General features: G+C 41.7%; 1 protein-coding gene across 1 annotated transcript in view; it reads right to left on the bottom strand.

The window, feature by feature from the left end:
* PTN (pleiotrophin) overlaps window positions 1-15553 on the bottom strand; it is a 79175-nt gene extending 63622 nt beyond the window's left edge. The window contains exon 1 of the mRNA XM_030238190.2: window positions 15299-15553. The gene's annotated coding sequence lies outside the window, so the exon portion shown is untranslated. The remainder of the gene's footprint in view (window positions 1-15298) is intronic.
* Window positions 15554-23971: the final 8418 nt, after the last annotated feature.

The raw sequence follows: 23971 nt of genomic DNA, 5'->3' as shown, positions 1-23971 counted from the left end.
ACCAGCTTGCTAAAAAGGAAGAACGTGTTGGTGCTGCCCAGCTCAGGCTCACCACTGCCTCTTTCCTCTTCATATACTCCTTTACAGATGTTTTTTCTCTAAAGATATGAATTTAATATTGCTTGGGCGACCTTTGTGATTACTAATCACTGTTATAAATCTTGTTCCAGTAGCACAAAGAAAGAAAACCAACTGCTAAAGACAAGCCCATTTCCTGATCAAATAGCCTTTTCTTCCTGCTCTTGGCATATGCTTGCATAAGTTGATTTTCTTCTGCTAAAAAGATGCTGGCATGCATCAAAACAGAAAAAAAAAAAAAAAAAAGGCACAGAGATGTTTTCAAGACTGCTTGTTGTGACATCAGCTAGTGATAAGGCAGTACTGTCCCATCTCTCTCATTCCATCTGTGCACAGGAACACAACCTGGGGAAAGGGTTGCACATGACCTTCTGCTGAGGAGCAAGCACAGTGGCAGATGTCCAAGGCCTGCCCTCCCCACCACTGCTGAGCATGCAGGATAGCTCCAAAATGAAGGCTGAAACAAAAGCTTCCTCTCTTTCAAAAAAAGAGTTGCTTTGGAATTCCACATTAAAAGGTAATAACATTAAAGTACCCACAACATCAACTTACTAAGACTTGGTTTTCCAAGTCTTAGTAAGTTGAGGTTGGGAAAAGAAAAGAGAATAAACATCATTTTTGCAAATAATATAAATAATTCTGGGAGTTAAAGACATTTTAGAAGTATAAGTGTTACTATGAGAAGTTAATATTAAAATAATTTTCTGTGAGATGCATGTGAGTTTATCTAATGCTGACTTTCTGTAAGTCAGCATTAGATAAACTGAACACAGTCAGACCTAAGGGAAAATGGGTAGTTTGCACAAGACATTTCACTTCTGACAACATATTGGTTTTCATATAGTTATCCATTTGCCACAGCTGAAAAGCATCAGGGCAACAAATTAGATGTATATGGATGTAATTAGCTCCCATTTCTGATATCACAAACAGCTTCCTGGAGCACAGTTTGCCTAGCTGGTAATTTAAAAAAAAAAAAAATCTCCCCCAACAAGGCAGGAGCACAAAAAACTGTTAAATTATACAGCCAATCTAAATCACAATGAGCCTATATAAATATATACATTAACTTTTACATATATATTTAGTTACTTTGGTGGACCTTCAGGTACTTTGGATCAGAGGGAATTCTTCTGAAAAGGCAAAAACGTACAATATCGCTCACATACCAGCTAAGGAGGAAGGAGTCAGAAGGCCAAATAGGACTTTTCAGGCTTTCCTGGCAGGGAGGTACAGGAAGGGAGAGTTTCCAGCTCGAAATGTTGAGCCACAGTTTTGAGGGTGATAATATACAAGCCTCCAGTTGAGAGCAGGGCTGATCAATGTGAAATACTTGGTGATCAAATGATGGCGTTACCATTTTCCATAAAGGTGAAAGTGTAATAATTTTTATAAACTATTTCTTGTCAGTGTAACCAACTCACATGATGGCAGTTAGTTTGAATATTGCAGAAGGAAAATCTACAATGAGTAAGCCCCAAACAATGAAAAAGAATTGATTAAGGAATTAGGGCTGTTTCTACACTTATTTCTAAAGTGAGGAGTGCAACAGTCAGATACATTTCCACAGGATGTAAACATAGAATTCTCTCACAGTCATTTGAAATTTTCACACCACAGTTACTGCCTGATTCTGGTGTATGACTGGGAGGTCATTATCAGCGCTAAGAGAACCAGGTTTTAAAAATCACAGGATCTGGGAGTCACTTCTTTCTGTTCCCTGAGATCCATCCTTTCAAAAAGCATGCCAAGAATGACATAGATATTCTGAAATGTTGCCAAAGTGCAATCACTGATGAAATTTCTGGTCAGTAAGAAAAAAAAAAAAAAAACAAAATTACTTTGCAAATGTAGTTTAAGAATTTATTCACTCACAGAATATCTTTAAGAGAAAGAAAATGGAAATGCAGCCCGAGTGAAACTAATAGGAGGGAACAACTTTGGCAGGTGAGATGTAAAGTGGAGATTAAGAGGTCCAAGAGCAAGGCTAAAGAACAAGGAAGCAAATGCATAGTGACAAGTAATAAGGCATTCCTTAAGCACACAGGAGACTGGAACTCCAGAAGAGGCAGTGGGTCCTGCAGACTCTGCTGATGCTGAGCCGGTGAGGGCAGGAGGAGAGATTGCACAGAAGTCAAATGGCTCCCCTGCTTCAGCTTTCACTGCAGAGCAGGCAAGGGAGATGCATGCCCCAGGGTTCTACAAGCACAGAACTTGAGGCAGAACTGCCAGACAGAGTTAGGGGAAATAAAATCAAGCAAATGAAAAAAGAAACTACTTGAGAAATTTGATTGCACTAAACTGCATTTCCAGAGCTGAGAAAAGTCAGTTACAGGCAAGTGTAAACCAGCTAGCCTGAAACAGGAACCCCACAAACTAGAGAAGTCTAAAAAATCACATTTTTCACAATGATAAATCATAACCTACAAATGACAACTCACTAGACTACAAAAATGTTTCAAAAACATATCCTGGCTATTTTTTACCAGATGTAAATTGTTCAGATTTGCAGAGACTTTGAAACTGTTAGGAGAGCTTTGTCATCTTGGGACAAGAGGTAACTGTCACTCTTTCAGCATCAGCCAACAGAGACTCCCAAGGTAACAATAATATTTTTTTCATACATTTAGCACCCAAAGTCCTGCCTAGGATCAGTGCAAATGCAGAAGGCATTTGTGAATTATCTGACAGAAAGAATGGAAAGCAAGGCCACAAAACACACTGCCCATATAAAGTGGTGTTAACCACAGTACTTTGCAAATGTAGTTTAAGAATTTATTCACTCACAGAATATCTTTAAGAGAAAGAAAATGGAAATGCAGCCCGAGTGAAACTAATAGGAGGGAACAACTTTGGCAGGTGAGATGTAAAGTGGAGATTAAGAGGTCCAAGAGCAAGGCTAAAGAACAAGGAAGCAAATGCATAGTGACAAGTAATAAGGCATTCCTTAAGCACACAGGAGACTGGAACTCCAGAAGAGGCAGTGGGTCCTGCAGACTCTGCTGATGCTGAGCCGGTGAGGGCAGGAGGAGAGATTGCACAGAAGTCAAATGGCTCCCCTGCTTCAGCTTTCACTGCAGAGCAGGCAAGGGAGATGCATGCCCCAGGGTTCTACAAGCACAGAACTTGAGGCAGAACTGCCAGACAGAGTTAGGGGAAATAAAATCAAGCAAATGAAAAAAGAAACTACTTGAGAAATTTGATTGCACTAAACTGCATTTCCAGAGCTGAGAAAAGTCAGTTACAGGCAAGTGTAAACCAGCTAGCCTGAAACAGGAACCCCACAAACTAGAGAAGTCTAAAAAATCACATTTTTCACAATGATAAATCATAACCTACAAATGACAACTCACTAGACTACAAAAATGTTTCAAAAACATATCCTGGCTATTTTTTACCAGATGTAAATTGTTCAGATTTGCAGAGACTTTGAAACTGTTAGGAGAGCTTTGTCATCTTGGGACAAGAGGTAACTGTCACTCTTTCAGCATCAGCCAACAGAGACTCCCAAGGTAACAATAATATTTTTTTCATACATTTAGCACCCAAAGTCCTGCCTAGGATCAGTGCAAATGCAGAAGGCATTTGTGAATTATCTGACAGAAAGAATGGAAAGCAAGGCCACAAAACACACTGCCCATATAAAGTGGTGTTAACCACAGTATGGGGGCCCTTGTTCTCCCAATCCAGGCAACTGGACAAAAAATTCACCCCAGACATATTGAAATCTAATGGGAAAAAAAACACACAAACAAACAAGATATATATTTATTTATCTGCTTCCACTATATACCAGTCACTACTGAACCAACTTCCAGACCATCAAAAAAGTTCTGAAGCCCCATGATGTCACATCCCTGTGCTTGGCAAAAGAGTCATTTCAGAGCAGACAAAACTTTGGAATAGCACTTCTAAAATTGTAAGCTGTAACACGAAAAAAATGTTTGACTGTGTAAATTAAAATTACAGAATGCTGGGCTAAATTTCAACTAAGTGTGACTGCTAAAATAAGGGCATGAATTGTGAGCTTAGAAATAAAGAAACTGAAATATTCTGTTGATTTAGAACCAGGCATGGGGCTGCAAAGGCTACTGAAAATGAGAAACATGAGAGAATGTGTAATATTTATGAAAGGTGACCTACTGCACTATTTAAATAGAAGAGAGATTAAAGAAGAGACAAGTTGAGGTTATGAAAATAAGGACATTATAGACACATGAATTCAAAATTAAGATTCAGGAATCCTCAGCTTTTCAGTGTAATGAAAATTCATCTTCAAAACCTAAACAGATTGCTTGTGGCTCATCTGCCTAGGGGAAAACCCCTTCCAGATCAATCCACATTTAAAGCCAAGGAAGATGAACACTATTTGCAAAGAGTTTTAAGAAATCCACATAAGCCTTGTTTCACAGAACTCAACCCATGCCCTTCCATCAACTTTCACATCTTTTATAACTGGACTGAAGAGGGTGGTCCATGCCTGGGGAAAAGCCAGCCCTAACTCACAGACTGAGGAGAGTGGTCCATGTCTAGGGAAAAGCCAGCCCTAACTCACAGACTGAGGAGAGTGGTCCATGCCTGGGGAAAAGCCAGCCCTAACTCACAGACTGAGGAGAGTGGTCCATGCCTAGGGAAAAGCCAGCTCTAACTCACAGACTGAGGAGAGTGGTCCATGCCTGGGGAAAAGCCAGCCCTAACTCACAGACTGAGGAGAGTGGTCCATGTCTAGGGAAAAGCCAAGCCTAACTCACAGACTGAGGAGAGTGGTCCATGCCTGGGGAAAAGCCAGCCCTAACTCACAGACTGAGGAGCGTGGTCCATGCCTGGGGAAAAGCCAAGCCTAACTCACAGACTGAGGAGAGTGGTCCATGCCTAGGGAAAAGCCAAGCCTAACTCACAGACTGAGGAGAGTGGTCCATGCCTGGGGAAAAGCCAGCCCTAACTCACAGACTGAGGAGAGTCGTCCATGCCTGGGGAAAAGCCAGCCCTAACTCACAGACTGACCCAGATGCTGCTAGAGAAACCCTTTCTGCCATCCATGGTTAAGCTCTGCAAGGCAGCAAAGCTGGAACCATAAAGGAATCTGAGCAAGGAAACCAGAGTTCCCTTGGGATCAGCAGCTGCAGCTTGGAGCTCTGCTACTCCAAAAAGTATTTAGATCTAAAATATATCTTTTAAACCTGAAGGAATAAAAGACAGATACAAATGAGATTAAAAAAATATCCCTTTCATTTCATACCAATCACACTTTGCATCAGGCAGTGAAAACCAAGTTTATTCTCTGCTAAGGGCACTGATCAAAGGCTAAAATGTTTTTTGCAACAGAAGTTATGATTATAAGAGGAGAATAAAAAGAAAGAAAAAAGAAAAAAATATCAAAACTGTACTGTGAAACAATTGAAAAGGACATGCACAAGTTTTGGGGGAAAAATGAAATGAAACTTTTATTTTTGTTGAATTCTACAATAACAGTAGGAATAATTGCAAAGAACAATTATAAATTATTTCAACTGTTTCCAATTATTTTATAAACAGACAATTTTATAATAACTTATAATTACTGCAACTCTTTAAAATGTTTACAAATACTACACTTAGATTCCAATTCTCAAAGTTATGCTTTGAAAAAAATTTTAAGTGGATCAGGAAAGGATAAACTTGAGAAAATGCTCCTTGTTGCCCACTGCTGTATTCTACAGCACTTATTTCTGAGACATCATGATCAGGAAATTGCCCTAATGAAGAGCATGAGCTGGACATCACAGGGCATCATGAAGAGCTTTCTGTAGCCAATGTGTCTATCTCATAGGTAGGCTAAGTTCTTGTTTGCACTCTCTCAGTGCCCTTTAAGTGCTGGAAATGTTCAGATACAAACTGGAATTCCACTGACCTGAAATCACAGATTCAGTAACACAAAAATTTCCATTTCGATAAGCCTTAGATGAAATATTTCAACCTCAATTTTTCTTGACTTAAGACAGATAATTTACACTTCACAGACTTCTCCTGCTCTGAGTTTTTTGTTGGTTGCAGTTTAAATAAGACAAGAAATTCCCACCCACAATTACTTGAGAAATCTCAGTTGGTAAAATCCCAACTGGAATCAGAGCCTTATTGCACATGATGAAAGTGTCAATGCATAAAGATGTGAACTTGTCATTTACAGTACATGTTGCCCAATTGGTAACTCTAAAGTTATCTAACACATTTTTGCTATGCATTTTTTAAGTTTCTCCCAGCAGAGACTTGCTTTTGGGGTGTGTGTAAAGCATGATGTCAGGGCAAAGCCTCTACACATTCTCTCTGTTCCTCTATAAAAACCCAAGCCTGCCATACCCACTCATCCTGTGGTTGTGGTTAGCACAGGAAAGAGGGGCTCTTATTTAAAGGACTTGAAGACAGAGTCATAAATAATTCAAACTAAAATATAGTACATTGCAACTAAATGAACAAAGTAGATGCTGTAAGATGCCGCCTTTATTTCTTAAGCCCTTTTCTTGTGTGGCAGTTTTCAAACTACCACTGCTCTCTAAAGCTCTCACCCTTTGGGAAAACCAGTTCAGAGGTGCTGTATTTGGGCACCCAGAAGCAGCCAAAGAAAGGCCAGGAACATGTAGGGCACTACAAAAGAACAGGTGCTTGTAAATGTTAACTCCGTTGCAAAATACTGGAAGTGCCTATAAGTGTTTTTGAAAGCAGCTTCAAAATAACTTTTCTGGATCAATATTATGAGCAAGAACAGGAAGTTCACTTTCCTATCCCTTTTTGAACTTCTGATTTTTTTTTCCCATCATAAAGCATGGCAAATTTTCCAGGTAGTTACAAACAGAGAGAGAAAATTTTCCCCTTTCTCCCGAGTTTCTGATTTCAGCCAACTTTACAAAACATTTCAGATGTTCAGCCCAGAAGATTTCTCCCTTCAGAGACAAAACCAAGGGTTGATCCCAGTGGGAAGATGGAAGCCTCCACCTCTCATCAGGATAAGCTCAGAAGCTTCACAGCACTACCTTGCCATTCAGGGACAGGTTTGGCCAGGGTTATGCACCCATTTAGCCCAGACTCTGCCTTGGAAAGGTATGGTTATTAACATGGACTGATAGAAGCAGTTTATATTGGAAAGGGGAGGAGAAACCCGGCTCATCAGTAGCTTGACTCTACTAAAAAAAAATAATAATAGAAGAGCAGCTCATGCTTAAACAGGTCTCCAGAAACATACCAAGTGAAGCTGTCAAAGGCCCCATGGTAAATTTATTGCTAGAAAACTTTTCACAAGACCTTTCATCCCACCCACTCACAAAGGCCATGGGCCTGAACACATATTATGTCATCAGAGAGTTTTATTTCCACTAATTATGTTAAACTTTAAATGAAGTTTGCACAATCAAGCAAAGATTTCACACACACTTTTACATTTACTTTGTCTAAGTAAATCCCACTGTTTTCAGTGAGGGAACTCAGAGCCCATAAAGATGCTCCAGCAATGCACAAGACACACACAGACTATAGCTCAAACTGGAAGTGATGGAAAGAAGACAATGGCACCTCTTAAAACACATACACCTATAATCCCAAGGACCACTCAATATTAATGAGTCCAAAATACAAACTAAAACCCATGTCCCATTTAATGACAGACTCTTGAGCTGAACAAATATGAAGGGAGAGGAGCTTGCCTTTTCTTCTTTACCACTCCATAAATACAGTTTCCCATGGTATTTGCAAGCACAGCAAAGACCAAATTCAATGCAGATATCCCTACTTGGGCAGCCCATAATCCCTGCCAGCTCTTTACAAATCCTCTGCTGGTGGATGGTCTATTTGGGATTAGTACTAGAAGGAAAATGAGAGCAACCTTCAGGCTCCCCTGCACTCTGCAGATCTCTGGTCAAACTGGCCACTGGATCATTGTACCGTAACCAGCTCCCACATGGGTTTCTCATTTGGTTTGTGGGGGGTTTTTTGTCCTTCTGCTGCATAAATAAGCCTGGAAGAGGAGGAGGCCCAGAGCACAGAACAAGTATGCAAATGCCATATCATACCAACTGCCATGCCAACAGCAATCACACACACACACACACACACACACGCTCCTGCCAAATAATCACTTAAGCAAACATCAGCTACAGAGATTAGCAAAAGCGTCTGACAACGCGCAAATCGGACAAGAAACACGGGCTGAAGGGACAGCCTAGCAAAGTGAGGATTTACTAAGTGAAATGACATGAAGTTCCTGAATCAAAGCTTGCAGCGTTTTTTGGAAGACTGCTGAAAATCCTATCTGTTGGCTAGTAGATTTTTTCCATCCAGCCGTCCCTACTGCGTATCAGCTGCAGCCAGACAGGCTTCTAATAAAAGCAAGTGACTCTTGCACAAAGGAAAATATCTTTCTGGCCTCTGGGAAGGCAGCAATCCAAGCAAACAACCAGGCACTCAGGTGGCACAGGCTATTGGGAAGCAACCACGGCATCTCAGGGGCTTTTCAGCACCAAAAAGCAAGCTAAATCCCTACAGTAAAAAAAAACCCTACAGGTTTTCCAGGTGAAACCATCCTAGGCAGAAAAAGAAATTCAAATTATTTCTGTTCAATGTGATGGGGGAGGGTGGAGGGAGGCTACTTTTAAACATGCCATTTTTATAGTGCAAACTAAAGGAACAAAGTGTTTTTCTATCAGATTTAAGGCAGAACACCAGAACAATCTATTATGTCTAATTTACTGAAAGATGCTTCACTCCAAAGGTACTTGCAATGAAAGTAATGAGATTTTGCTTCAAGAAGCACAAGAGTCACAACCATTTAGCAGCATAATAGTGCATTTGTGTCTTATGTTGAAGAATTTGTTGCCAAAACAAAGGAGGAGGTACTCTTTCTAGATCTTAGACTGAAATATATATTCCTTATTCTCATGAAGCTCTTGCTGAAGCATCAACTTTGCCTGAATAATGTTTGGAGGATATGTGCCTGGTTAAATATTAATCTCTTCTAGACAGGAAGAATATGATTTCTAGTGAGCTGAAAAAGAACTAAATATTGAAATGGAAGAAGCTTGGTTGTCTGAAAGCAAGCTGTGACTTTGTAGCACCACTGCACAGACACCACCATACCAGAACTGCCATCTTCCTACCAAGGCTGTTTCTAAATCAATTCCCATCTTACTTTCAAAGACAACAAACCTTCCTTACGAGCTCCATCCCTCACCATCTGACAGAGTGCCTAAATGAGCAATACAGAAATGTTAAAATGGGCGTTTTGAGACAATGTCACTCTTCCCACTGCTGCTCACATGCCATAAACCTGCTAAAAAAAGAAAAAAAAAAAAACAGAACACCTAAAATAGTTATCTTTAAAAACAAAGTTTTTTGATACAACAAATACCTTCCCACAATATATTAAGCACATTTTGGATGCTCCTATCACAGAAGAAAAGATGCTACAGACTGTGAGCCTTCTGTTGCTGGCTACAGATGGGTGCATACATTTGCATTGCACTACTGAGGCTCCTTTGCACTTCGAGATACATGATGGGTGAGGAGTAGAGATAAAAAAATAAACACATACATAAATGAATCTGTTGTTCTAGGGATCCAGTAGAAACAAAGAAGCCTTAAATGCAAGAGCCATATCATCTTTAATTGGTTATGAAACTAATGCCACTGTTTGCATGGCTCTGAGGGAAAAAAAAAAAAAAAAGAGAACAAAACAAGTTCTGTGCCTGATATCCACTGGAACTGAATCTGAGAAGTTAATTGAGTTATTTCTGTGCAGGGACACTCTGGCTTCCACAGATATATATATATATTTAGTGGTTGTGTCAATGCACAAGGAATTCAATTCCAACCTACCCATGGAGTCAAATTATCTGGGTTTTGCCTTTTTAATCCTTAGGGACAGAAAAGGCAACAGGTAGATGCAATTAGCAAAGTCAGATGATGAAGACAGCAGCAGAGTTGTCTCTGCGCCTTAATGGGCTCAGAAGATGAAGACCAACTTTGCACTCCAGCCTAAGAAACAGTCTAGCTCCACCTCATAGTCCTGTGCCAATCTCCACCCAGCTGGACCAGCCTCCCTAAAACATCTGAGCATCAGCCCAGGTGTGCAGATGAGGCTTTCAGAAGGAAAGCAGAGCCCGTCCAGTTTTGTCTTCCCTCTCAATTGTTCTGTCTGGTTTTACTCCTGAGAGGAAAGGTTTTGTACAGATAGGAAATTCCTCCAAAAATATTGCCTGAAGATGGCAAAAACTGTGTTTCATTTATGGGGTTAGCTGCCTGTAGACCAGTGTAAAAATTACGGATTTACACTGGGGTATTAGAGAATTCTCTTTCTCTTCCCTGCCCACAGCCATTTGATGATGGTTTCATCGACTACTAAGTAGGAGATGTTTACAAGGTCCAAGCTAAGCTGAAACTGTGTAGAAACTAATGAGGAAGGAAGATTTTTATAATGCTCTTGTGAAACCTTTAATGAGCTCTGAAATAGTGCTGGCAGGCCCCAAAGGAGAAAGGCCCAGTTTAAAACTTTGCAGTTTACTAAATGGCAGTGTGCAGGAGCCCCAAGCACTATTTATTTTCAAAGACTATTTTTATCTGAAAATACCCAACTCCTGTAACCCTCTTCTGCTCTAAATTCTTGAGCCCTCTGTTGCAGCTGCCATGCAATCAGTGGCACTTGCCAAGCAATGTGCTCCTAAGGCCCAAAATAACACATTAGTACATTTTTCTTAATGTAATGGAACTGGATTTTGCTTCAGATATAGTTAGCTCATCTCTTCACCTCAAGAGGTCCAGAATGTGCCATTCTGGGAAGGCTAGGAAGGGCGCTTTGGAGTGGAGGGATGGTGAGGGTGAAAATCCCCTGGCTTTATCAGTAATACAGCTCTCTTTTATTGCATTCCCACTCCCCCTTCTCATCTCCCATCAAACTGCCTACAGCTGTGTTCTCTCAATCTTCAGCCTGAAAGACATGAAAAAGCAGCCTGCAAGACGACTACAGTTTTGCAAAAGTCACTCCCACACATGTAGACATGGAAGCAAATAAAGTTAAAAAACAAGAAAATCATCACAGTGCCACTGCAGAAGGTGGAGACAGATATTTTGAAATGGCACAGTGGTTCTGTTCCTTGGAATAAAAGAGACGTATTTGCCCACAGTTAGGTGAAGTCCTGCTGACCCTTTCTACCGTGGTGAGGTGAACCATTGCTGAAAACAAACTGAACTACTTTAATACCACACCACCTGCAACAGGTCCTTTTAAGTCTTCAAGGTCCTTATTTTTCACTTGGGAAAAAACTGTAGGAGCCTGAAAAGAGTCTGAAAGGTATTGATGAACTTGGCATCACAAGATCACTTTTTCTGGCAGCTCAGAACAAGAAAATATTAAGAAGCAAATTCCATACTGACTGCCAGCTCTTATTTCATGGATTGGATCAAGCTCATGTTAAAGGTAGTGGGATTAAAGAGATCTTCAGCTGATGACCACTTTTGTTCAATCTAAAATCAACACTTTTCAAAGCATATTTGAATTTAAAAAAAAATTTATATGGTCTTTATTTAGTGCTTAATACTGCTGACATGAGTAACAAGTAGTCAGTGCCCTGAAATTTAGTGATACACAGAAGATGTGCCTTTTCTCATGTGGTTTCCCTGCTGCTCTGCCAGTCCACAGAGACACTGCCATAACACTTCTTATGCAACAACTCTGCTCTGTGGGTTACTGTAGTGAAACAAAAACATCCACATTACAGAAGTCATTGCTGGCTCCTCTCATTCCATTTTTCCACAGTGCTACTGCTGAAGAAATTGATGTCAGACAACTAACTCAGATTTCCCCAAACTCCCCTCAAACACACATTGAGCACTTGACAATGCCCACTTTTCTATTTTCCTCCCCATGGCTCCACTGGAGAGGACCCTCTGTGCATTCAGAGCAGCACAATGAAGAATGATTTCCAAAGCATTAACTTGGAGCCATTGAGACTTGGATGTTTTCAAAATGACTCTATTGTGCTCAAAGGATTCTAGACTACCCCAGCTACTCTAGAAGAGAGTCTTTTTTCCCTTTCTCAAAACATCCATCCCTTGAGCCATCCCTGGAGTGCATTGTTGGGGCCGATTCCTTAGTGCAGCAAGTTCCATCAGTCAAAGCTCAACAGATACAAATAATATCAGGATATGGATATAAATTAGTGCGACAGACCCTAAATAGTTTTGACAGGTTTGGTAAGTATATATAGCGACACAGAATGCCATTCCTGCTGTCAGACATCAATATGTAGACAGAAGATTGGGGGCACCATGGAAACTCAGTGACATAAGAGTGGTATTGATTGGATAGAAAATGAGGCTGCAATTTAAGCTTAAGGCTGCCAGGGATGCCAAGAATGGAGAATGACCTCCAGCAGTGAATTTTCAGCATAAGCTCCCTGTGAACAAGGCAGTCCAAGAAGGATAAATCAGGGACAAGCTCACCAGGGATATGGCTCAAGCGAGTGTGGCTGCCCTAAGCAGATGAGAATCACTCTGTGTGTGCACGCGTTACAGTGACCTACTTCGTTCAAAGACAGCATTTTGTATGGTTTATTATGGAGCCCTGGAACAAAGAGATTTCCTCAATTAAAGTCCTGAAATGCATCCTCTAAATGAAAATGCTTTTGATACACTGACCAGCAAGAGGTTGTAAATATCGAGGCAAAGCATACATTGTTAAAGAGCAATTCCCACAGAAAACGCCACAGTTGGGAATGTAGGTAATGAGGGGGCCTGAACAGAGCAGAAGCAATGAGCCATGCCAGCTCCATCCCTAATGCCCTAGACTTACACTAAAACACTTGTTATACCATAACACTAGATAAATTGTATTTTCCTTGACAAAAAAAACCCAACACACACAAACACACACAGAGAAAAAAAAATAGTATGAGTTAAATGAGTGCATTTTCAGAGCTCTTGTAAAGAATTATTTTTAATTGTTACCTAAGGAGTCAGGAAGAACCATTCCCAGAATGATCAAGAAGAAATAGAGGACATGTCAAGGAAGCACCTTGCCGAAGCCAGGACTGCTGGAAGTCCACTAAGTAATAATATTCACATTCGTGGCAGAAAGATTAATCTACACAAAACATCCAGCAGTAGAGCTGTGTCAGGAATAAGATAAGCCTCCAAAGTGTCCCCAGTGTCAGGCATATGGTACTGGGATAGCAGCACTACGTTTTGTAATCCTATAGTGAGGCAAACCTTCTGCTGGCAAGGATGCCTCAGCCACAGATTGCATCTCAAATAACTGGGGACAGACATCTGGATAACTGCAAAAAAACTGTTTTTCTAAGGCCACTTCTACACCATAAATGAATATTTACCATTTGTAGAAGAAAGGTTTGTTGCTGGCTTCTCTTTTTCCCCACCCAAGAGCTGACTCGGGAGTAAAGTTGGGAGTTTCTGTCCTTCAGTTTCACCCAAAGCTTGATACATACAAAAACACTGAAGAGTTTAGCTCAGTCTGGAGACAGTTTATTAAATCTCCACTTTCCTTCTCTTTAGCAAAAGTTGCTAAATTATGCAGCAGGAATTGGTTTTGCTGCTTTTTGGGGTCAGGTATGGGGGGGGGGGTTGGGTTTGTTTTTTTTTTTTAGTTTGATGAAGTACCCTCTCCATCACTCCCAAATTTTCTTTCCTACAGCAAGTTAACAAATTTTGTCACAAATACACTGGTTCCTTTTCCCTTTCAAACTATTTCTCATGATCAAAAGTTCAGACTTCTTTTTGTTTTTTTATTCCTATACTTTTTCAGGGAGGAAACCAAAACAAACAAAACGAAACGAACACACAGAAACATTAATTTTTTTTTTTTGTAATCAGCTCAAGAACCCTGCTCAGAACACATAAAAATACAGGTATTTCTTCATAACAACTTTTACTTTCCTTCTCTCTTTCTCTCCATCCCTTCCCTTCCTTCTCCCTAATTACACACATCGTTTATTTCTTGTTTAGAAAGTTGAGCTTTGCTAAAAGCTCAAAAAAATCAGTGCCCAGAGGGAAAACAAGGAAAGGACATCGACTCAAGAGCTGATGAGCCACAGGTAAAATGTTTCTTTGCTGTAATACAAGTCATTGCAAGCAAGCAGGATCTAGTTAAAACACCACTATCCATAGCTGCAGGGTTGTGCGGCAGAGAAAGATATAACTCCTGTCACAAACGTTTCCCCAGAGCTCCCAAGAACCAGCCAGTCTCTCAGGTGTACAGCCTAGGAGCCAGCTCCTAGGGTACCACCAAGTTTAAGTGCAGTGGCCATTCACCACCAAGGCAAAGCCTCCGGCAGCGTGGAGGAGAGGTGCGACAGCCAAGTGGAAGAGGTAAAAGGAGCAGATGAGCTCCCGCAGGATGGAGACTACCTCTCCCCTAGGAAAAGTTGTACTTTTACAAAGGAGAGAAGAAAGGAGGGTGAGGAGTTAGAAGCACCGAGGCTGGAGACCTGAAACCTTTGCAGAATAACATATTCGTTCAACAAAGAGGAAACTGTCTTTTCACTATTGTTAACTCAGATTTTCCCCCAGCCTATCCCTCCCGAGGAAGAAGACACAAACTAACGACGGCACTTTCAGATTGATCTATCGGCACTTGCTAGATTTAGTTCTTTCACCTGGAGTAAATTAGGGATAAGAAGGCAAAGTCCCAAGAAAAATATCAGCTGAAGCGCTCGGTCTGAAGGTACAATTTAAACTCCCGAGTTCCAGCCGGGACGTTCCTGGCACAGGGTAACTGGGACCCGCAGGGGGTTTGCGCTCCGCTGCCCTTTTGTCCTCTCGAAAGGGACCTGCCCGCACACCCCTGCCGCCCTTCCCCGCTGGGTCGCGTCACCCACGGCCACCGCTGTCCCTGTCACCCTGCACTGGCATTTAAACGCTCCCAGGCACCGAAGCGCCGCGGCAGCGCTCGCCACCCGGCAAAGCGCGGTCCCGTTCCTGCTCCTGGGCACTCCCAGACCTCACCCAGCACTTCGGCCATGTGTCTCCGGGGGCTCAGGTGTCCCGCTCAGGTGCACCCCTGCTCCCACCCAGCCCCACGGCCCCTCTGGCCTGTCACCCTCTGCGGAGTCCTGCTGGGGCGAGTGTCCCGGAGCCGCGGCAGGGACGAGGGGAAGCGCTTCCCACCCTGCCGCGGGGGAACAAGCGCTGGAGGCACCATCCTTCGGGCAGAGCCCGGGAGTGCCCGCCGCTGCCTCGGACTTACTTCGGGCGGCAAAGAGCTCTTCTCCCGCAGCTGAAAGGGGCGAGCCGCGACCGTCCCCGGTGAGCAGCGGCCGCTTCTGCCGCCGCGGGTCCCTGCGCTCCTCACGGACGGGCTCGCCGTCTCCGCTCTCTCTCCCGCCGGAGCTTTCTCGCCGAGATTTTTATACTGGAGGCAGGGAACCTGATCCGCGCTTTGACTCGGCGGAGCCCGGGCTGCGGCGAGAGGAGGGAAGGCAGGCGGGCGCCGGGGCAGAGCGAGCGGCCGCGCTGCCCCCTCGTGTGATGCGGAGGGGGCGCGCCCGCCGGGCGGGTCAGGAGCGGGGCAGCCTCGCCCCCGCCGCGGGGCTGGGCCGGGCCGGGCCGGGCTGAGCCGGGCTTGGGCTGGGCCGGGCCGTGCTGGGCGGGTGCGGGGGCGGGACGGGACCGAACCGCTCCTTTCCACTTCTCCGCAGCTCCCCCGGGAGGAGCGCACCGCGGAGCTGCTGCAGCGGCGCTCGCCCGTGGGTCCCTTGTTAGCGCGGGCAGCTTGCCCTCCTCTTCATCACCCAGGGAGAGGGGGAGGCACCTCGCCCTACAGCCCGGCCGGTGCGGGGTTTCAGCTGCTTTTGCAGGTACAAACCCCCACCGCAGCTTTTGCCTCGGTCGCCTTTGGCTGTCAGAGTTTGGAGAGCTCTACCTTCGGCCTCGCTGACTTCCAGCTTGCCATTTTGGCCACGGGAGCGATAGGCTGGGAACACTGCTCGCGAGTGGGAAGCAAGAAAATGAAAAAATAAAAAATTTAAAGCCCACAGCCGACCCCTTCTCTCTGCTAGCCCCCCACCCCCAGCTTTTAATTTCAGCTTGGCCTAAAAGCGCCAGGAGAACAACTTTTGCCATTTCAACACTTTTGGTCATAGCGGTTGCTGGAGTTGTATCAGGGCTTTCATTTAGGAGCAGGCTTTTCCAACTTTTAGGTTCATTACATCCACTGAATAAGAGTGTTCCCCAATCCACAGCTTAATTTAAAACTACATGGACTTGTTCCAAACTCCAGGCAATTTCTGTGTAATTCCCTCTCCCCAGAGCAAGTCTCTGCCCTCGCTTGAAAGACTGGGCCCATTCACTGCTTAGGTCTCAGCTGGGTTTGCAGCGAGCAGCTCCTGCTCCAGGTTTGCACAGAAATCCAGTTCAGATTCCCCTCCTGTTTCCAGAGGAATGAGCTAAAAAAGTAATTTGTCTGGCACCGTACACATTGCATCATCTAACACCTACCATCTGTGACAATGAAAAGCACTGTACAGCCAGTCCCAGAGCGGGCCATTGCACTCACCTGGAGTCCTTCTCAGTAAAGTAAACTAACCCTTTCCATCCACACCTTGACATCTTCTTTTCATCACACAGTTATGTGCTCAGTCCTGGCATGGCTGTTCGGGATTTGCACCACCAGCAGGTTTAATGACAGTGATGTAATTTAAAACAACAATTTTGATTTGCAGTGTAAAGTGATGGCTTGAGGTGGAGAGAATATCCTTCCTAGCAGCTGGATGAGTGGAAAGGAGCACTCAATGGCATTTGTGTTTCAGAGCATGCAAGGCTGAATGAATGCCTGCTAGCCAGCTTGCACCTTCCTGAGGTCTTCTCAGTGAAATCCTGGCAGCACGGTGCTAAGCACGACAAGCACCTAGAAAAAGAAACTTTCCATCAAAAAACACCTGGTAGTGGTTGACACTTTGCAGACCCAAGAAATTCTCCATACAACCACTGTAGCACGTTTCAGATGATCAATCCTTTCTGAGTAACAAAGTAGGCAAGAGAACAATGGCTCTAAGTTCACCTTGATCGAAACCAAAACAGATTTCATCAGAATGGGCCAAGAGATTTCACAGAAATCTGAGTGTTAGCCATAACCCTGCAAGCTCAGCATTTTCATAAAACAGTGGAAACTTTGCAGAAAGCAACTGCTTTTCACAAAGAATTGCATGATGTTAGAAGCCTCATTTGGCCTCTAAATTTGGAAGCAATGTCAAGAGTTAATCTTTGACTAAATTTGCTCCCAGATTTTCTCCATACCTAGTTTTTCATGGCTCCGATGTTATTTTCCTGAAACTGAGTTTACAGAAACTAGTTTTGTGTGTTGACTCAGAATCTCCAAAATAAAACTGCTAGCAAGGTTAGCAGAGTTTCTCAGGGTTTGAAGCACCCATGACTGATCATTGTTTGGAGCACCCATGACTGAAAAAGGGAGTAGCCACTTTTTGATTGCCAAAAATGTAAATGTTTTTAGTGTTTATATTATTTGTTTCAATGACACCTTGAGGCTTGACTGAGGTTTCCATTGCAACAAGCACTGTAGAAATACAGGAAAAATATTCTTTGCCCCAAATTGCTCACTGTGTTGGATAGATTTGGTATTAATGGAGCATAACAGTTGGATTTCTTAACTGAACTTTTGCTGTTGAGATGGAACCTGTTAAGACAGAGAAGACAATGAGACAGTGAATACAGCAGTCCTGAGAGGACAAATGTAACTTCTTTTGCCATGGAAAAGGTCACCAACTATGTTATTCACAGCCTCAAAAGTGCCTGTGGCACTGGTTCCCAGTGGAAAACAGCAGTACAGCAAGGAGAAAAGGGATGGATGGAAGATAAGCTATGACCATTTACTTCCACAGAGATGTTTTCTTTAATAAAAGGATATTAAGGTTGGAGAAGCTTATCTCCAGATCTTCTCTGCTGTTTTATCTCTCCTGAGTTTTTTTCTTAGACAATGATATAATTGCTGCATGATCTCTGGAACTGCAGACTAGTCAACATTTCTTGTGACATATAGGAAAATCCCTACTGAAAAAATACTTTTCAACTATTACTTTTCTACTCTGAACACAAAGATAACCGAGAAAAGAGACTTTGCTCACAAAGATTGTCAGGGATACTTATCTTTAAAATCCCTAACATTAGTTTACAGCTGGTTCCACTCAAAAAACAGTGGTGAGGAATGGACTGGCAGCTGAAGAAGTCCAGTTTTTGTTTTCACGTATCCTCTTTGCTACCTGAAGCAAAAATGTACAACCTAATGAGTGAGACAGAGCTAAAATATCTCTTAAAAAGGAAAACTGAAGGTTAGGGCCAAAACAAGCTGTTAAAGGACCTTTGATTGATGCCATAGGAAAATGGTCTCATAAACAACCCAAAAGTATTAGATCCTAATTAGAATCTCAATTCAATCAGTAAAACTTTATGGCAATTTTGGGGAAAGAAGCTCCCAACTTTAGATACAGTTTTTGCCAAAATACAGACAGCACCCATAATAAGTTCCCTTTAATTAGGTGTGGTTTTCCTTTTGAAAAAAAAAAACATAAACACCCAATTTTCTCTTTGGAGCTGGAGTTTTTTATTACTTTTAGGTAATTAGTTCACAACCCACCAGAAGGAGATAGTTAGAACTTCAAACAGCAGTTTGCACTTTTTTTCCCAAAGATGGCCTTAAAAATTCTGACTCTAAAGTTCAGAGAGCAAGTCAGAGGACAAGGCTTTATGCAATTTTCTCTCAAGAAGAGCTTCCCTGGTTTCGGTCCCACTGCTGAGCAGGTTAGAAGGTCAGCTGGAGCTGAGCTTGCCTTGTTTGTTTCAGCTCCACTGTAAATATCAATTTCTTTCCCTGCTCTCCCCAGCCATCAGCAACAGCAGCACCAGGAAAATGTAACATGATTCCAGGAAAGCAGAGAGGAGAACCACACAACAGTTTGAAGGTTTTTTCACCTTTTGCTCCATTGTTGTTCCCGAGGTATTGAGCTGCCAAGCCCTGGCAAGTGAGTGCCCTGCACCCCTCGGATCAGATTTCCATTAGTGATACTGAATTATTTAGTGAATGCATCGAGGATTGAAATCAACTGCTTCTGAGCTGTGTACCCTCTCACTCTATCTTTCATTTCAAGCCTGCACACTATCATCACAGAGACTATCAATCTTATAATTGGAGTAGAAAATCCATGGAGTTCAGAAATAATAATTCATACCTTACTCTCCAATATTAAAGTAATCCAGAGTATAAAAAATCAGATTTCCCAGAGGCATGTGGAAGACGATGGCAAGAGCATGAACCCAGAAGAGTTATTCTTTCATGCACATATGCTAAAAACTTAAGATATTTGAAAACAAAGTCAGTGGCCCAGAACTTGATCTTAAGCTTCAGTCACCAAACCATGAATACATGTCGTAACTTTACACATTTGACTGACTCTATTTTCTACAAGGGGATTAAAGCTCTTCTGCTCAAAATTATTCATGTGCATACATCTGCATGCTGCAGTCTGAAATCCACAAATATAATGCAACACAGCAGGCCGTTCCAGATCCCCAGCATTTAAAAGGCTGCTCTTCATATGTTGGCTTCTCTCACTACTTTCTTCTTTTGTTTGTGCTGGCAGTCCTGGGAATGGAAGTCCTACATATCCAGGATTTGAAGTTTACTGCATTAAAAATAAAATACCTTAGCTATGATGAAAAAAAAAATTGCTTTGAGTACATGATCTTTTTTTTTTTTCCCAATAAACAAACATGTTCATTTCATTCTAGTTTTGCAGTTTAGGGAGAAGTTTAAACCAGAAGAAAATGGCATTTTATTATGAAGAGCTGAGCAACAGCTACCACTTCTGTTCTGTGTTCTGGGGGTTTGTCACTATGCATTGTAAAATCGAAGCAAAATGCAGAAACAACATGTTTCTCCTTTGAAAGTGAACCAATAAAATTGACATTTTCAATTGATTTCAAACTTATGGCAGAAAATTACTCTACAATTAGAATGCAAATTTCCCTTTCAGTTTCTCCCAGGAAGAACCTGATTTGCTAGTACCTATTTTTTCAGAAGGCACTATAGCCCTGTGCCTAAATATTCTCTGAAAGGACTGGCTTTAGAAGAAGGGAAGATAGGATTTATAATCCAACCAAATCAGTCCTTGATGCTTCATTAAGGCAATCAGCTGGTATCAGACACAGTACTAAATAGCTTTGCCCTGGGCACTGGACTGAAATGGTCAATTTTACTCTCTGCCAAGCTAGCAATAACAGATTAGAGGCTCTAACTCTATAGCAGGAAAGTGATTAGAAAATTAGAAGTATTTTGATCCTTTCCCTATGAGCTAAATTGTGACACACAACATTTTCCAATTAAAACTCTAGTAACCACATTTTGAAATACATAATCACTACCTTTCAATTGTGTCTATATAATAAAAAAAAAGTATTTATTACTATATTCCCTTTGGGGTGAATTGGTAGTATTTTGGGGGCAACCATGACAACACCCTTTGCATCCACAATATGATGCAACCAGCGCAACTCTGAGCCTGAATGTATGAACAAAGAAGAAATTCCACTCACCAGAATGTTCTCTTGCCTTCTGATTTGTTTGTCAGTTTGTAAAGAGTTCACCTGTGTAATTACAATGATGCTAAACTTCAGCTTTAAAGACAAATATAAGTGGTTTTAACAAGTTTTTCTTATGCACAATCAAATGATAAGAGTTCTTCTTTAGAGCAACTGCAGAACAGGCAGCTAAATCCTTGGTTATGAATCTGAATGAAATCACAGCAATAGAAGGAACACTGAAAAAATAATATTGACAAATAATTATCAAACATATTCAGAAATACCATTGCTGAGGGTTCTTTATAGCTGTTTTTCCCAAGACTCTGGTGGGCTTGATTCACAGTTGAGCTCATCAGCTTTCAGTGGTTACAGTACAAGCTTGCACATGCTAACAGAGGGGTTTATCTTCAGTTTAGTTAGTGGCAGTCACTGTAGTGAAGGCAAGCTTGCACTGAGACTGACAGTTGTGGAAGTGACAGCAACTCACCCATTAAGCAGGACATAATAAAATTCAGGCCCTAAAATGGTTGCTTCTGAGGATGATATGCTTGCAAAGCACTTTAAGAGCTAGCTAAATAGATAGATATTTTCACAAGAGAATAAAATAAAAAGTAAAAATGTATTAAGGTTATGTAGTATTCTTTCCCTGCTACCATTTTTGGGTTTTTTTTAGAAACAGCTGTGACAAATGGTAATTTTGGGTGATATCACATCCAGAGATAACAAGGAGCCTTCATAAATGTCTGTTGTTAAAAACATAAGAACTGGAGGACAAACAGCTATAACCTGCACATGTGCAATACCTCATTAGTTAATGTAATGGCCAGGATTCTTTTGCCCATAAGAACAAAATTAGGTACATCTGTTCTTAACTTACTGGCAGTTTCTTGCTGGAGATTTGAGCCAGTTGCATGGCCCTCATAAAGCACAATACATCTTTGATGGAAACTCCTGTGGGATGCTGTTGGCTTCAACGTCACCTTGATCCAGGCTTTCATGCTCAGGAGTCTAACAAAACATGGCATCATCATTCACAGGCCTAGACTGGAGTGGCTGTTATTAAAAAAATGTGCACGTTAAAACCTTTTAAAAACATTAAAAATTTCATTCTGATATCAAGGTGTGGGGATTACTGTGGGCAACTCTAACACTTCTGGCTAAATGATGTCAGTTTTTTCCCCAAAGACCTGGATCCCAGCATTATGTGATTGCTTTGGACATGCAGTTTTCAATAGTAAAAAGTGCAAACACAGGAGAGAAAGTCCTGACTCTTCCACTTATGCTTTACAGGAAAATCTCAGAATATAAATGTTAAAACATTGCTAAAAAATCCAAAGTCAAGAAAAACTCTCAGAATATGTGTCAAACTGTATATCATAAACTTCTATATTATAATATATAATACATAGAAATGTTTAACACCTAGAGCCTTTCTCACAAGAGTTGGTGGGAGTTTTTTCACATTTTTAATTCTTGGAACCGTCAACATAGTGAGAAAGACTCGATAAAATAGCCCCACATGTTGTTCTTTTGGTTATTTCCTCTGGTACATCCTTCACTTCAGTAGTTTACTTTGCATATTGGGAATTTGAAGAGGATAGAAAACAGGGGAAAGTATCTTCCCATGCAGAATAATTTCTGACTTCACTTAAAAAGTCCTAATTTAAGGCTTATTTCGACAAAACCACTACAGCTATTGCTTGAAATAATTTTGCTTTTGCTGTTCATTTCTACAGTGAAATTATGGAGGTTTTAAAAGGAGTTTGGTCTGAGCAAAGACACTTGGTTCTACTTTGAGGAGAGGGAACAATCAGAGTAACCCTGTACCACCCACAACTCTTCTGGTCATTAGTTTGTTATTTCTACCAAGAAGTGGATAGGAACAGGGTCTCACCCTGTCTCCTAAGATCCCTCAGGTACTTTAGGCCTTTTGAAGATACCATGGTTTTTTAGTAGTCTTTATGCAACGTTTAAAAGAGAGGAACACAATGTTAGCTAAGATTCCCTTTGTCCTAATTTTTGTATTAATGCTAATTAATTAATATGTGACATTATTGATGAAATTATATTTAGAACCTAAGAGGATGTATGTACTTGTATTTCAGTAGCAATATTTTTGCTTTTTCAATTTCCTTTTCAACACTACATGATATTGTTCAGAATTGGTTTTACCTCCCCAGGCTACTCTTTTTCTAATTATTCTGCCTAAATGCTAAGATATTGCAAAGCAGACCTTTCCAAACAGTTGAGTTCTGTCTCTTCAGCATTCATCCCTCTCTCTTTAAATAACCTGCATCCTTCTCTTTGTCTAAATGATGCTAATATAAAATCAGATTAGGACAGCATAAATAATGCACATCTAGAAATTGCAAGGAGTTGAAAGAAGCAACACCACCAGATTTGTCTTAGGAGCCACAATTAACTGCCTAAAGGCAATACTGTATTTATTGGAGTTCCCCCAATATTTAACAAAATTCCCATGCTTCTGGTGCAATTTGCCTATCTGCATTTCCTTCATCATATCTTCTCAGGAGGTAGAACAACGTGAGTCTTTCCCAAGGAGCCCATATGAATGTGTGACCCTGTATCACTGTTGCCTGAATTCTTTCTTTGGTGACATGTTTTAGATTTTGATTAATTTTTCCCCTTTTTTTTTTTGTGTGTGTGTGTGTTGACATCTGTTTTGTTTCAGCTGTCTGGGATAGGAAATGAGGAGCACTTTCCTAGCTGTGTTGCCTGTCTTTACTCCAGCATCTACGGGTACCATTCATTTTCCAGCTGAAATATTGTTTTGGAATGTTGTAAAATGATACTCCCTTTATGTTTCAAATTATTCCTACAGTGTTGGTCAAAAAAATGAAAAACACCTAATTTTGAAGCATAGGCATAGGACCAGGTCACAAATGTAATTCAATGCTTTTTATAAAGTGTTTTTCCCCTGGTTGTTCTGATGATGAAAGAAGTGCTGGGAATCCATGAACTGGTTTAGCAAGGGTGTCTTTTGTGGGTTTGTTTACTCATGAAATTGAAAAGTGAAGATGGGTGAAATCCATGCAAGCTGATACACTACCTGATCCAGACAGGAAAACTCCATCCTCCATGGAATCCTGGTTTATTAACAGGGATAACTTTTTTATTAAATCCTAGATGAATCCCCCCCCCCCCCAGCTGGAATCCCCTGCTGCCCCAGCCTGGCTAGGAGGTAGATGTGTCCTGAAGGAATGCCCAGATCCCAGTGCAGGCACACTGCATCTGGGCTCTCCTCACTGTGGAGCTGATTCTCACCTGTGCATTTCCCCTCTAACACAAGAAGTGTGACTCAGTCTGA

Source organism: Serinus canaria, chromosome 1A, assembly GCF_022539315.1.
Source record: "Serinus canaria isolate serCan28SL12 chromosome 1A, serCan2020, whole genome shotgun sequence".
Classification (NCBI taxonomy): domain Eukaryota; kingdom Metazoa; phylum Chordata; class Aves; order Passeriformes; family Fringillidae; genus Serinus; species Serinus canaria.
This window is presented reverse-complemented; position numbering and strand designations above follow the sequence as displayed.